Here is a 14,030-nt window from a genome sequence, read left to right on the forward strand (position 1 = left end):
CTCACAACCCTCTGTGCTGCTTTGAATGTGTAGTTTGTTTGCCTCTGCTTCTGAGATATCCTGTCTCTTGGATCCAAATGTCCCTTGAAACATTCAGTCTGGAGAATAGGAGGCTTAGGGAAGTCCTTATCACTCCCTAAAATGACCCAAAAGGAGGTTGTGGCATGGGTTGGCCTCTTCTATGTAACTAGTGATAGGATAAGAGGCAGTGGACTCAAGTTGCATAAGGAAAGGTTCAGGCTGGATATTAGGAAGAACTTTTTTCTCAGATAAAGTAGTGAGGCTTTGGAACAGGCTGCCCAGGGAGGTGGTGGAGTCATCGACCCTGAGGTGTTCAAGAGCTGTATGCATGTGGCACTGAGGGACACGATTAGTGGGCAGTATTGATGAAGGGTAGACTAGATGATGTTGGAGATCTTTTCCAGCCTTGATGATTGAATGATTCTATGATTATCAATACTGATTTGACCTTTATGACTTTCAGAGCACTGAGCAAATTCAGAGGACCGAACTTGATTGACTTGCTTGTATGTAATAGATTTAGGAACTGAATTTTTCAAGTTTGGAGACTGATGGGAGGTGTGACAAGGGAAAAAAAATCTGGAAATGTTCCTAAAATTTAATTTCTCAAGCTTCCATTCTCAGATTGAGCAGATACAGTAACCACTTTTCCCAAACAGAACTCTGACATTACTTGGATATAGCCTTGCCTTGCACAAGTTGAAGGGATTCTGGAGGTTCAGAACTTCCAGATCAGGTTACTTGCTCTGTGTTACACACTTAAGCAACCACAGGCAGGATTTTCAGATCCTTCAACATATTTCTGATGTCCAAAATGACAAACAAGAGCACTGGAAGCAATACCCATCCCCTCACCCCAAACAAAAAAAGGAAAGCCACAACAAGAACAAACCAACAAACAAGCCATCACAAAATGAACATAATCAAACAAAAACCCAAATAGTTTATGCTAAAGCAAGTCAATGGCATAGTCATGATAGCTTAAAATAAAGTTTTTCCAGAAACTTGGGACTAGTTTACTTATAGATATTCCTATCTGTTTTGCCCGTAACAGCCACATCAACTATCTACTTGGAGCTCCTTATTATAGGTGGGAATATTACTAGACATATATACACTCCTATTTATAGACTCATCATATCATATTTTACAGGTTTCGTGTTTTATGAAAGGAAAATTAATGCTTTTAACACAACTAACCTCAGATTAGCTCTTCAGGTTTACTGGAGCGCACTTGATAAAAAGTTTTGAAAACAACCAGCAACCATAAAGAATTGTCCCAAAGTGAGAGGCAGAGACAAAAAGTAATGAGCAGAATTAATTTTTATGGCAGTGGGGAAGATGGTATAGGCCAACAGCAGGACATGCAGAAATGCAAACCAGCCTTTTCCTAGAGTTCTCTATGTGTAATTACAGTATGCAATGCTGCCAAATTCATTTATTTAATCCTTAGTGTACAGGTATTTTAGACACATCCCAAGGAACGATGAACTATCTATTGCCACAGAAGATTTTGACAATGTATACTTCTGGTATCCTTTTTTACTCTCTGAGATCCAATGAAGTACAAAGAATAATAATTAAAATAATAATAATTAATTCAGTTGTCTTAGTGTTACATTCATTTTTATGATGCTGCTCGTTTTCTAGGGCCAGTACTTCTGTTGCTTGTTAGCCTGCAGAGGCGAATTGTATTTAGAGAATGATTCCATCCATCAGCTTTTCTGAGGGTAAATAACTTGACAGGAATTTCTGTGTATTTATTATCTGGAATATGGAGAGTCCCATTAAATTATTGCAGTGTTAGACTACTCAGGAAGATTTTCCCTATAAGTTAAAATTCTTGAATAAATTTATTTATTGAAAGTATTGTGTGCGATAGGATACTTTTTAGCTAAGTTAAATGCATATCATGTGAATTAAGCCCTGTTTCAGATTTTGTCACCTTTATTAGTCATTTCCATCTATGCTTGTTTCTCTTACATCTTCATTGCCTGTGCAATTTATCAAGAAGCAAGAGATACTGAATGCTACTGCTCAAGTGATAGAGATGCACCAACCCTGGCATAGTGACCTGCTACACTGAACTATTGATTTCAGAGCATATAACTGGGCTTTAAGAACTTTTCACATGATTTTGAAAAACATTTTAAAGAGAACATGCTATGGAAGAAAAATGACATCTAGGGACATGACACCCTCTGTTTATGAGGGTGGATAGTGATATGACAAGGGGGAATGGTCTTAAACTGAGACAGGGGAGATTTAGGTTAGCTATTAGGAGGAGGTTTTTCACACAGAGGATGGTGATGCACTGATTGCTCAAGGAAGTTGTGCATGCCCCAACCCGGGAGGCATTCAAGGCCAGGCTGGATGTGGCTCTGGGCAGCCTGGTCTGGTGGTTGGTGACTCTGCATGTAGCAGGGGGGTTGAAACTAGATAATCATTGTGGTCCTTTTCAACCCAGCCCATTCTATGATTCTATGACAGAAAATCTGGTTTCTTCCCCCTGGCATGTAGTTACCATCACTAGGGCCGTTCATACTGATTCAGCACTTTTTAAAAGTGGTAGTTTTGAGATCTATAGTCCTTTTTGCTCACAATGATGTTTTGATTAATTTTTTTACCAGCAATTCAATTTTTGGTTAATAATCTCACCTCTTTCCCTAGTGATTTCCCTCAACTAGATCTACTCCTGTTGGGATCAATTAGAATTGTTTTGTTGCAACACTTCAGGAACATGTTAGGGTTTATGGCAGAACTCTCTGCTAAATCAGTGCTGCAGTAATCAGGTTGTGATGCATTGCAGTTTGATGCTACTCCATACTGAGGTATGATATAATGTGTTAGATCTCATCCTGCTCTAAATGCTAGAAATCTTTTCACTGAGGTTATAATCTTAATGGCACAAAATAATAAGGAAAATATGTAAGGATATCTGAAAACATTTTCAGTGCCCAATGACTTATATTCATCTAAGTATATAGGTAGGTTGTTTCAAAAGAAATGCAATCTATTTCAAAGGAAACTACAACAGATACAAAGAGCACACTAACACTATTTCATAGACCAAATTCTTGAATACAGAACAGTAGTTTTCAGCTTAATCACAACCATTAGCTATGAATTTTCGTGAGCAATGAACAAGAGCCAGCATGTCACACTTGTAACAATCTGTACTGGTGAAGGTGACTCACTGTGTCTGTTACCACTGCTGTAATGTACCACCCGCTGCCTCACTGTGCTCACATCCACTGCTTAGTCTCGGTCAACATTCAGCAAGAATCAATGAATGTCAGTGGGTGCCATTTTTTCCATATGGAGGAATTCACTGTCACACCGTTTCTCCATGCGCTTCCATGACTGATGCCATTTTGCTAGACTGCCCCTCTGCTGCCGTGTGTCTCATGGCTTCAAAGCAGAACGGAATATTGGGAAGGTTCAATCCCTACTTCCATACCACCAGTATCTGCTTTTGTTGTCATGAGCCAACATCATAAAACAGGAGGTATTACCTATTGGAACAGCCCTCATATATTTTGGTTTTAATAACAAATATTCTAAGTTACTTGGAAAGTATATATCATCCACAAAGGAGCAGGGCACACTTTTAATTTCTCACACACATTTACATAATTTCTAATTAATAAAATATTAAATTGTAGAATTGGTGGCACAAAAATCTAAAACGTTGCATTACTGTATGATTCTAAATCATGTCAAAAATGTAATTATTAAAATATATAGAAAGGTGGTGCCCCAAAGACATAAATAGATTTGTAATAAAATGATTGTTCATATTTTACATTAGTGATCAGGCTGTTTTTCTAATTCACATGAACAATACACATTACTCCCTACATGACTTGTGACTTGGGAGACCTTAAACATGGTTTTCATTATTGTTTCATAGAATCATAGAATCATGGAATAGTTTGGATTGGAAGAGACATCACAGCCAGCCAGCCAGCCCCAACCCCTGCTGTGGGCAGGGCTGCCCCCCACCAGCTCAGGCTGCCCAGAGCCCCATCCAACCTGGCCTTGAGCACCTCCATGAATGTGAAACCACAGTTTCTCTGGGCAGCTCTGCCAGCGCCTCATCACCCTCTGAGTTAAAGAATTTCTTCCTAATGTCTTATCTAAACCTACCATCTTTAAGAAAACGATTACCCTGTTTTCTGCCAATGTGGTCCCTGATAAAAACGTCCCTCCCAATCTTTCCTGCAGGCTTCCTTCAGGTCCTGAAAGGTTGCTGTGTGGTCTTGCAGGAGCCTTCTGTTCTCCAAGCTGAATAAGCCCATCTCCTTTAGCCTTTCTTCATAGGAAAGGTGTTCGTTCCAGTCTTCTGATCCCTTCTCACCCCTCCTCTGGAACCACACCAACAGTTTCATGTAATTATACACTGAGGACCCCAGAGTTGAACACAGCCCTGCAGGTGGGACCCCACATGAACAGAGGGTGTGAATCACTTCCTTGCCTTGCTGGTCATGCTTCTTGATACAACACAGGTGCAATTGGCTTTCTGGGCTGCAAGAACATATGCCAGTTCCAGAGCAAATTATCAGTGTGATTCTGACAATCATATTGACCAAAAAGTTCAATCACTTTTTTTTCAGAACAGAGTAGAAAAATGTGTGCAGTCTACCAATAAGTGAAAAATAAACAGTGTCAAGTCAAAGTGTATGTTATTTATAGAATGCCACTGAAGTCATTGTTTAACTCCTGTTCCTATAAGTGGTTCCCCTTCTTTTTTTTCCTAACATGAACTACAGATTTTCTACCATTAAAAACCCTGGAGGAAGTCTGCATTTTCTTTCACTTTTGAACAGCAGTGTCCAGAAAAAATGTCCTGTTATTGAGGAGACACAGTAAGTTCAACTTACATAGTTAATAATTAAACAAAATATTTTTACTTTTTGGTAGTGGAAGTGGGGAAGGTTGTCACGGATTTCAGAAGCTAATTAAAACCCATAAGTACATCTTTCAAACAGCCTTCTTTCTAAAGCAATCTAAACATTGTTCCTTGCTGCTAAACCTGTGGGATTTTTGTACTGGAATGGTAGATGAAGTATGTTATCAATCACACAAGGCTCTATTAATTTTATCACAACTCCAATGGTTGTTGACATTAAATAGCACAAATTTGGCCCTTGTGGTCCCCGAGGTAGTGCATCTTTACATCCTTTCAAATGCTAATTATATTTTTGACCTTAAAAAAAATAAAAATAAAAAAATTCATCCTCACCAACCCCCCTTTCCCTCCCTCCTAATAACAGAAATACTTTCACTGGGCCATTTCTCTGCCTGAACTGCGCTTCTGTACGATTTTTCTCTTTTAATTTATTTTTCCTTTTTTTTTTTTTTTATTTTTTTTTTTTTTGTGAGTGTGTGTTTATATGTATATAAAAAACATCCTTATGAGATTTCAATAGATATTCTACAGAAAGGATTGCTACGTGGTAGTGCTGACACTAGCTTTCACTGAGATGAAGAGAAGAGACTGCTTGATGATGAAGACATTTCAAGGACACCACTGGTATGGAATAGCTTTCTCTCTGGGTCAGTCAGTGTTTCAGATTGCTTAATTACTGCTACTTCATGCAGGTAGCTGTGATGAACACATGGAAAGCCATTAGGAGGTCTCATCTATTGTTTAACTTCAGAGAAAAAGGAAGATAATTGTTGAAATTGTGAAAGAGTTCTGCTCAGGCATTTCATAGGATATCACTACCTGTCAGTCACTGGAAACCGTCTAAAATAGTTTCTGTCATCCCTGTATTAATATTAGGTATATCATTATTCAACAAAATGCCTGCGTCATATCTCTTTCAAGGTCAACTGAATTACAAGAGCAGTCTTGTTTCTTTTTGCATAAAATAGAATATTATTTATTTTGTTTTACTTGCAGTCTTCCTTACAACACCTTTCCTGAAATGTTAATTCCTTCACCGTGGTTTTTTCCTTCGCTGTGGTTTTGCATTTAACTAGAAATTAAAGCACTTCTATAATTAAAAACAAAAAACAAAACAAAAACAACAAGCAGAATGCAGTACATTCTTTACTATTTAAGATGACAGGTGTTTATTGCACCCAAACATATCTTTGTGTTCATAAAAAGAAAGTGTGAATATGCAGGACCTCTTTTCCCAAGTTTTCCGTCAGTGTTTTCTATAAAATTTAATTGCAGTCAGGGATCTAAGGGCAGAATCCAGGCTCTTCATATGAGGGCAGCAGCTGATTAGTTTAAGGCACAGGGATGGACAAAAAAACTCCCCCAAAAATGAGTCTGTTGACAATCAGAAGTCTTGATCCATAGACTGACTTTATTATATAGCTTATATCTGGATTGCGACTGGTAGTTCCCACTCAGTTTCCCTGGCAGAAGCAGCATAACCCCTAGACCAAAGAACCTTATTTATACTAACTCTGGTCTTGTAAAATCTCATGAAGTGCAATATGACAAGGACAATTTCATTCTCTCTCCTAAAATATCATTAAACTACTGAAAGAAAATGCTGATTTGTGTTTAGATGTTCCTAAAATATGCTCTGTTTCCAAAGACAAGGAATCATGCTTGAGATATTTTCTATCAAATGATATGCAGGTGGTTAGGTTAGATGACCACGATCCTTGGCATACATACCTGAATTCATGTTTAGAAGTCACACAACAGGTTGAGTAGAATGAAAGTCTCCAAATTCCTAATGGAATTGCAGAAACTGCAATTGTAATATTCATCACAGAACTTAAAATCCCTCTCAAAATCACGGCCAGAAATCATTAAAAATGGATGCACTTTCATTAAAAAGTCATCTTTCACCAAAAACTGCTGGAAGCAAGGATTTGTGACAGTGGCATTACTTCCTCCATCATACACAATACGCTAACACACTGAGTTTGAAACTGGTCACTGATGAATAAGGAGTAAAGGGTTTTATTTTGCAACATATAACAATGATTGCTACAGATAGATGTAAAACTTGGGCCAGTTTTTTTCCAGGATTTCAATGGACTGATAGGAGAGGCATATTCAGGCAGTGGATAAAGCATTAGGATTATGAACGTTCAAGAGAACTGACTTCCAGTCCAATGGTGATATTGCTCTATTGAGAAGCATTTGAGCCAACTACTTACTTGTCTATATTTCCATCATCTACATATATGCAGATATATTTCAATTATCTACAGATATATTTCAATTATGAGCAATCAAAGATCTTGGAAGGTGAAAGAAAGAACAAACGTGCAGGAACAGTAAACACTATTCTATACACACACTCATGTGACCTATGGCATATTTAGCCCTTAAATTTCTGTTTAAAAGGATCTGTTTCAGAGAAGTGCAAATGTCATTACACTGCTGTTATTGTTATAATGCAGTAAGGAGAAAAACATCCCTTACAGTAAAGGGACTCCAATATGGAATAATGGTGAAATATATATATATATTCAGCTATAATTGCAGAACAACAGTCAAAAAGCATTTTTTTTCTTTAATTCCAGGAAATTACTTTGTCTTACTCTTAAGTTTGTAGGAGCCTAAGGATATCAGTAGCCTATATTCCTACTATATCCTATTTATGGAAAATTATTGAGATGAGATATGACAACATCACTGGCAGCCAATTGGCAAGCCTAATAGCGCACAGTAAGCTTACAATATCTTGATAACTGACCATGCTGAAGTTTTTCTCAGCACTTCTCAAAGCTTGTTTTTTCCAGGTATTATTCTGTAACATTTTTCTTGGAACAATGATACTCATTCAACATACTCTACAAATGCTCTGAATTCTTTACAGTTCCCTTTGAGAGGTGTTGCTGTGCCTGTGAAACACTAAATAATCTTGGTTTATTTACTTTTTCCAAAAATTCCAACACTGATTAGTCCATACTAGGAACTAATTGCTTGCCAAATTTCATTAATTTGATTTTAAACCAACAGCTGAATTTTACAGAGGAAAACAACCAGTCAGAACAGATAAAATTGTTATTCATACACTCATATAATTTTTAAAAAGCACCAAAACAACAAAAACAATTTATTTTTCTTTAAATTGTCAACTTCTAGCCCCAAGCACATTTTTTACTGTGAGTGTACAATCCTATAAAAATAGAGTTTTATAAATGAAAACATTGACAGACCCTTAGCAATAGTGACACTACAGGGAATAGCTATAAACAACATTTTTATTCCTCAAGCATACCTTACCCTTGAAAGTTTACACTAATTACCTGTAGTTTTGTTAATGTTTTAAGCTGCCCTTCATCTCTCCCACCCAGACTCAGCTTCCTCAACAGATATATTCAACAGCTTCTGTTCACACCTGACATCAATTTCCTTTGATGTTCACAGTCTAAATGAGAATGCTACAGCAAGCTGCATTTGTGAAGTGTACAGGATGCCTTTAAAATGATGGCAGGTATTTTCCTCATTAAAGCAGCCATAACAGATAGTTAGATATGATGCTGTCCCTCACCTTCCTGCTAATTAATGACTATGATTGCAACCCAAATAAGATCAGGCAATTAAATGTGATAACATTTCAGAAGTGGAGAAAATGTACAACAATCTTGGAATAGCTTCCTGTAGATAAATAAAGTTGATCTTAGAAAAATTAACATATAAATGTACTATTTTATCAAAAATTGCACAAACTAAAGAATGTAATTATTTTACTTTTATTTGAAATATGCAGTGCTGTTGAGATTGAAAGTAAAAACAAAAAAAAGTCCCATATCTGTTTTATCATCTATATTATGAATAGAATAGTTCATATTCTTCAAAGAAAGAAAGATTTATGAAGTGATTCCGTTATGCTAAAATTTAACAGAGAAAGACGTCTGCATCAAATCTGGTAGCCTGCCTCTCAGCTTTGTGTTCTGCAGCTCACTGTGCCCCAGCAGTACTAAACACCTGCATCGCTCCTGTTGCAATGTCTGTCACAGCTACAGCCAGGCACTTTGGCTTTATGAGTGTACTAAAATGTTTAGCAAAGGCATAGTAAACGTATCTAAAAAATGTCTCTAAAAAAGAACAGGGAAGACTCTTTGGCAGGGTCTATTATGATAGGACAAGGATAAATGGTTTCAAACTAAAAGAGGAGAGGTTTAGATTGGGTATAAGGAAGAAGGTTTTTACAGTAAGGATGGTGAGGAACTAGAGCAGGTTCCCCAGAGAAATGGCAGATATCTCATCCCCGGAGGCACTCATGGTTGGGCTGGATAGGGCTCTGAGCAAACTTATCTAGCCATTGGTGTCCCTGTTTATGAGTTGGACAAGATTGCTTTTAATAGTCAATTTCAACTCAGATGGTTCTATGATTGTATGAAATTGGCCATCTTGAAGTTTCAGAAAGAATGCTTCTGATATTAATGTGGAAAGTGATGGTTCTTGTTCCCAATAGGATGAGAGAGACAGCACAGCATTAATTCATATTTCTTCCACTCTAGAGTATTTCCATACCCACATAGGGGCTAGAAATTAATTTATTTTTACAGCTCAGGTGTTTGAGCAGTTTTAGGTAGATTTACAATACAAGTCTGAATTAGGTATCTATCTGTCAGTTTTAGTATATTAAGGGGTCCTAAAAACAATTGGTGGATGGAAAGGGTGATTGTTTTTTTCTTTACTAAGGACTGTGTCGTTATGCATGGCACATGCTGTGTGAAATGTTGGAATCTCATAGATTTCAGTTTCTGTGTTTTCTTCCTTTTTACCCTACCCGGAGACCCAGGATTATATAACCATATAAAATACTAAGCAGAGTCAGAGTGGAGAGAATAAGTTTTTGAGGTGTACTATTATAAATGAGGTATACCTTGTAAGGATTTTGGGGTGAGCACTCAAATTGCCACAAACTGATTTTGTTCTTCTCTGGCTCTTGGTTTTCTTTTGAGTAATGAGAATCAACAACCTTTGTCATCTCTTTAAGAGACTATTTCTATGGCTAAACTTTATCTACAGCAAGGAATTTCTTCACTCGCAGTGATCATCATCTGCATCTTGCCCCTACCATAGCTGCAGCTCCTGCTCACTCGACTATTCAGCCATGATAACTAAGGCAATGGATGGGCATATGACTTGTCAGTAACACATGCCTTTATGAGCAGCAAACTGTAACAGATGACTCCAAATTTAAGAGTAGCATCTTCAGCAAAACCACTTGATATCATAGCACCATGGTGAAAGGTGATGCCTCAAAACACCCATACCAACACCATACCAACAGAGATACATGACCATATCTTCAGACTTTCAACAAGTACTGGTCAAAGCCCAGCAAGCCAGTAAATGATTTTGTCCTATTTGAAGTTTATGCTTCAAGATGTGAGGTAAATAGGTAAATGAAAGCCACTTTCCTCTCTTGAATGGATTTTTGAAGAGATAGACAAAGTATTGGAGCAAATAAGTAATATCTAGAGCTGTATAAAAGCTGATGGATATTTTGAACAGAAAAGAAAGGGAGTACATCTAGAAGTTGTGTTCTTTGTTGTTATTGCAGCACTAAAGCCTTTGGTTTACATCTTTGTTCCAGTTCCACATTAAACCTGAAGGTCAGGATCAAGGGGTTAATGCAGAATTTTCATGAAATATTAATTTGCTTCTAACTTCATATGCAGTAGTTTAACATTCTATGTACGATTTGGCTTAAGCAGTGGCTGGGGACATGTTTATATGCAATTGAATGAAAAAGGAGTTTTCCTATCCTCTCTGACCTCCAAAGTGAAGAAAAGTGTAACTGTGCAGCATGTTTTCTCACTTACACATTGATTAATGATCAAAGGTAAAAATGTTTTTATGAAACAAATATACATTACTTCATTAGAATCTTTAAGTGTTTTTTTTTTCTTTTTTTTTCTATTTTAAAAGCAAAATTTATATTAGTAAGTAAAAAAGTATTAAAGTAAGCATTGAAAAGATTGAACCAAATGACAAGAGAATAGACTTTCTAACATTTTTAGGGTATAAATTATAAGGGATATGGTAAGTCCAAGCTGTGTTGCCATAGAACATGCAGACATGGCCCAACAATTAAAGAATTTGCATGCAGAGTAATACGGAATTATCCAGAGTCTGCCAGAACTTCTCAAATTCTTGAAATCAAAATATCATCCTAAATCTAAAGGATAAACTCAAAAATAATTTTTTCAAAATAAAAGATGGATGATTCCTAAGCTGGCTCATGGGGACTGTAATATGGTTAACATTTTTCCTGTGAAACTAGTGTCATTTGAAATACACATTTAAGATTGAAAATATTTCTGGGGTTTTTTTGGTTGGTTTTTTTTTTTTTTGTTTTTGTTTTTGTTTTTGTTTTTGTTTTTTTTGTGCTCCTTCTTGGACAGTATAGGCTCATACCTTCATTTTTATTTAAGCAGTTAAAGTTGTTGTCTAGTACTTTCTTCCATAATGTTATTTTGAAAGCATTGCAAAGTTTTTTTTTCCTAATCTTGAGATCTGTTGCCTTCAGACAGAGAAGATCATGTTCTGGATTGCTGTTCTGAGCCTTTTATTGCCTCTTCTGGAGTTCTACATTGATAATGAACATATTCTCATGTTATCCCCAGTGAATTATCTTTAATTTAAAGATCCTTCAGACTTATTTTCCTCACCTCACCTTTTGTCCAAGTGCTTTTGGTGGAGAGCGTCAGACCTCTCCACACTTTTCAAAAAGAAATCAGCCATTACTCTGTTTCAAAACAGTTCACATTCAAATACTTTCTCCCATTTCATCCCTAACCCACAGGAAAAAAATGGCCTTAAATAATATATTCCCACAAAATTAACCCACTTTCCATGTGAGATTTCCAAACAAGGAGTAATATCCAATTACAGTGTGCTTACTGTACACATACTTCCTATGTGTATACTTTCAATGTTATCCTGCATTCCTTTAGTGATACCCACTACTTGGCTCCAATAGTGTGCAAACTCTGGGTTAAATGCAGAAGGCTGTGATGAGGAGCAGAATTCACAAGGCTTCAGGTGCCACTGGTAATTAATTTTTAATACTTCAAAGTGACAATTGTATTTTATATATTTTAAAGTTTATTGTGTAGAAATTATGAAAACAAGACAGAACAAAACAAAACAAAATGAAACCTGCTTTTGTCCCTGGTTGAACTATCGCTAGGCTTAGGACAAAAGCATTGATATAGACTTTTGGTTATAACAGGTGTGGTTGGACTATGAATAAGGAAGAATTTCATGTCACTAAGTATGACAGTAGCTGCTCCAATATGCACCAGAATTGAAAGTGAAGCACGTGAAGACTTAGCACAGCAACAGAGCCTTTCTTGTTGCTGACACAAATGCGGTGATAGCATTAGAAAAAGGAAAACCTGTTTTTCTACTGCAAATAAATAAATAAATAGATAGATAGATAAATAAATAGATTCTACAGCGGTGGTCATAAACTGGTATACATCTTTATGTTTGTGATGTCTTAATAACTATTTTTGAGGAATCCAGATGCATAGTAGTGATGGAATCTTATTTATTTATCCAGTGATGATCTTATTTATTTCAAAGAGCAACTTGGAGCAACAATGAATTCAGTGAATTCACTGAAAATCCAATTCTATAAAAATTATCTTAGGTCACACTGGAATTTTAGCAAAGACAGTTGACATTTTTCCCCAAACCTGAATCAGTTGTATCTGAGAATTTTCTTGAGGTCTTCAAAATAAATTTTAACAACAAAGACAGTATGTCTTAACATACAGTTTTCCATCCTGTTAATCATAACCACCTGATGAATAACTTTAGACAAGCTGTTCTCTCCAGCCTTAGTCTACAGACTAAGAGCTAAATTAATCAGAGACATGACCCTAGTGAATGCACCATACTTAAGGATGATACTGAGCTGTAGACATTAAAGGAATGTAAAGGAATGCAATTGAACTCACATTATTCCCTGGCCTACCAATTCTATACCAATTCTCTGAACTTTCTCAGTTCATTTTTACCAAACACAGAAAATCCCTCTGATGGCTTTATACCAGTAAATCAAATTCTCAGAATCACAGAATCGTAAGGGTTGGAAGGGACCTCTAGAGATCATGGACATCCACCCCCCTGCCAAAGCAGGTAATTGTTTCGTATCTACAAAAGGAAAATTGTTACCAGCTAACCAGGATTAATCTTTTAAAGTCAAAAGCTCTCAAAAAATCAACAAAATAGCCTATCATAAACAAACCCTAAGTACTGGTACTAGATAGCAAACTAATTTTAAGGTTTCTAATATAATGCAAAACTAATTTTGCATTTGCTGGACTCTCAGGATATTTTTTTGTTCTCTATCTTTTAAATTCATCTGATATTATTTCACAGGCAGATAATAATTGAGCTGGATGAAACTGTAACTTAAAAAGTTTTGGTTCTGGTAAGTATTCAAACCTCATGGAGTTCTGACAAAATATTACTTTAAAATCAGGTGGTCCTCATCCTACAGTGGCCCTGGGGCAAGAATCTTGAGCAACTGTTATGTGCTATGGGCAATATTCTGCTTCTGTTTCCAGGCTGGTCTCAGCTTTAACTATATAATTGCCCGTGGCTGCATATAATGGAAGAGGATTTTGTGGACAGCCTGCCTTTCCTAAATCATTACATTAAAGTACTCACAAACTCGCATTTAAACATGACTGTGTTACAGTCCTTGTTGGCCAAATCAGAAACACAGCAAAAATAGTCTCTTGTAATGTGGCACTTTTCCATTGTAGAGGTTTATTTATTCTACTGAGGAGGTAGGCATGAAAAATAGCAAACTTGAAAAAGTTAAGCAAAATTTTTTAAAACCTCAAAAGGGGCTTCAAGTCAACAGCATTGTGAATGAAGGTTTAGGTTAAAGCTCATTGTATTCATCCTGACCTCAACCATAAAGAATTTGGTGATTCTTGTAGTAAGATGTGTTTATGTAGTAAGATGTGTTTATGCCTCTTCTGGCACTGAAAACATATGCAGAATGAATTTCTAGATCTTCCCTGAAAGCTAGGTCTAGTGCAAGCAC

This window comes from Lagopus leucura, unplaced genomic scaffold (assembly GCF_019238085.1).
Source record: "Lagopus leucura isolate 7727_CA_CO unplaced genomic scaffold, USGS_WTPT01 Super-Scaffold_100001, whole genome shotgun sequence".
Taxonomy (NCBI): Eukaryota; Metazoa; Chordata; class Aves; order Galliformes; family Phasianidae; genus Lagopus; species Lagopus leucura.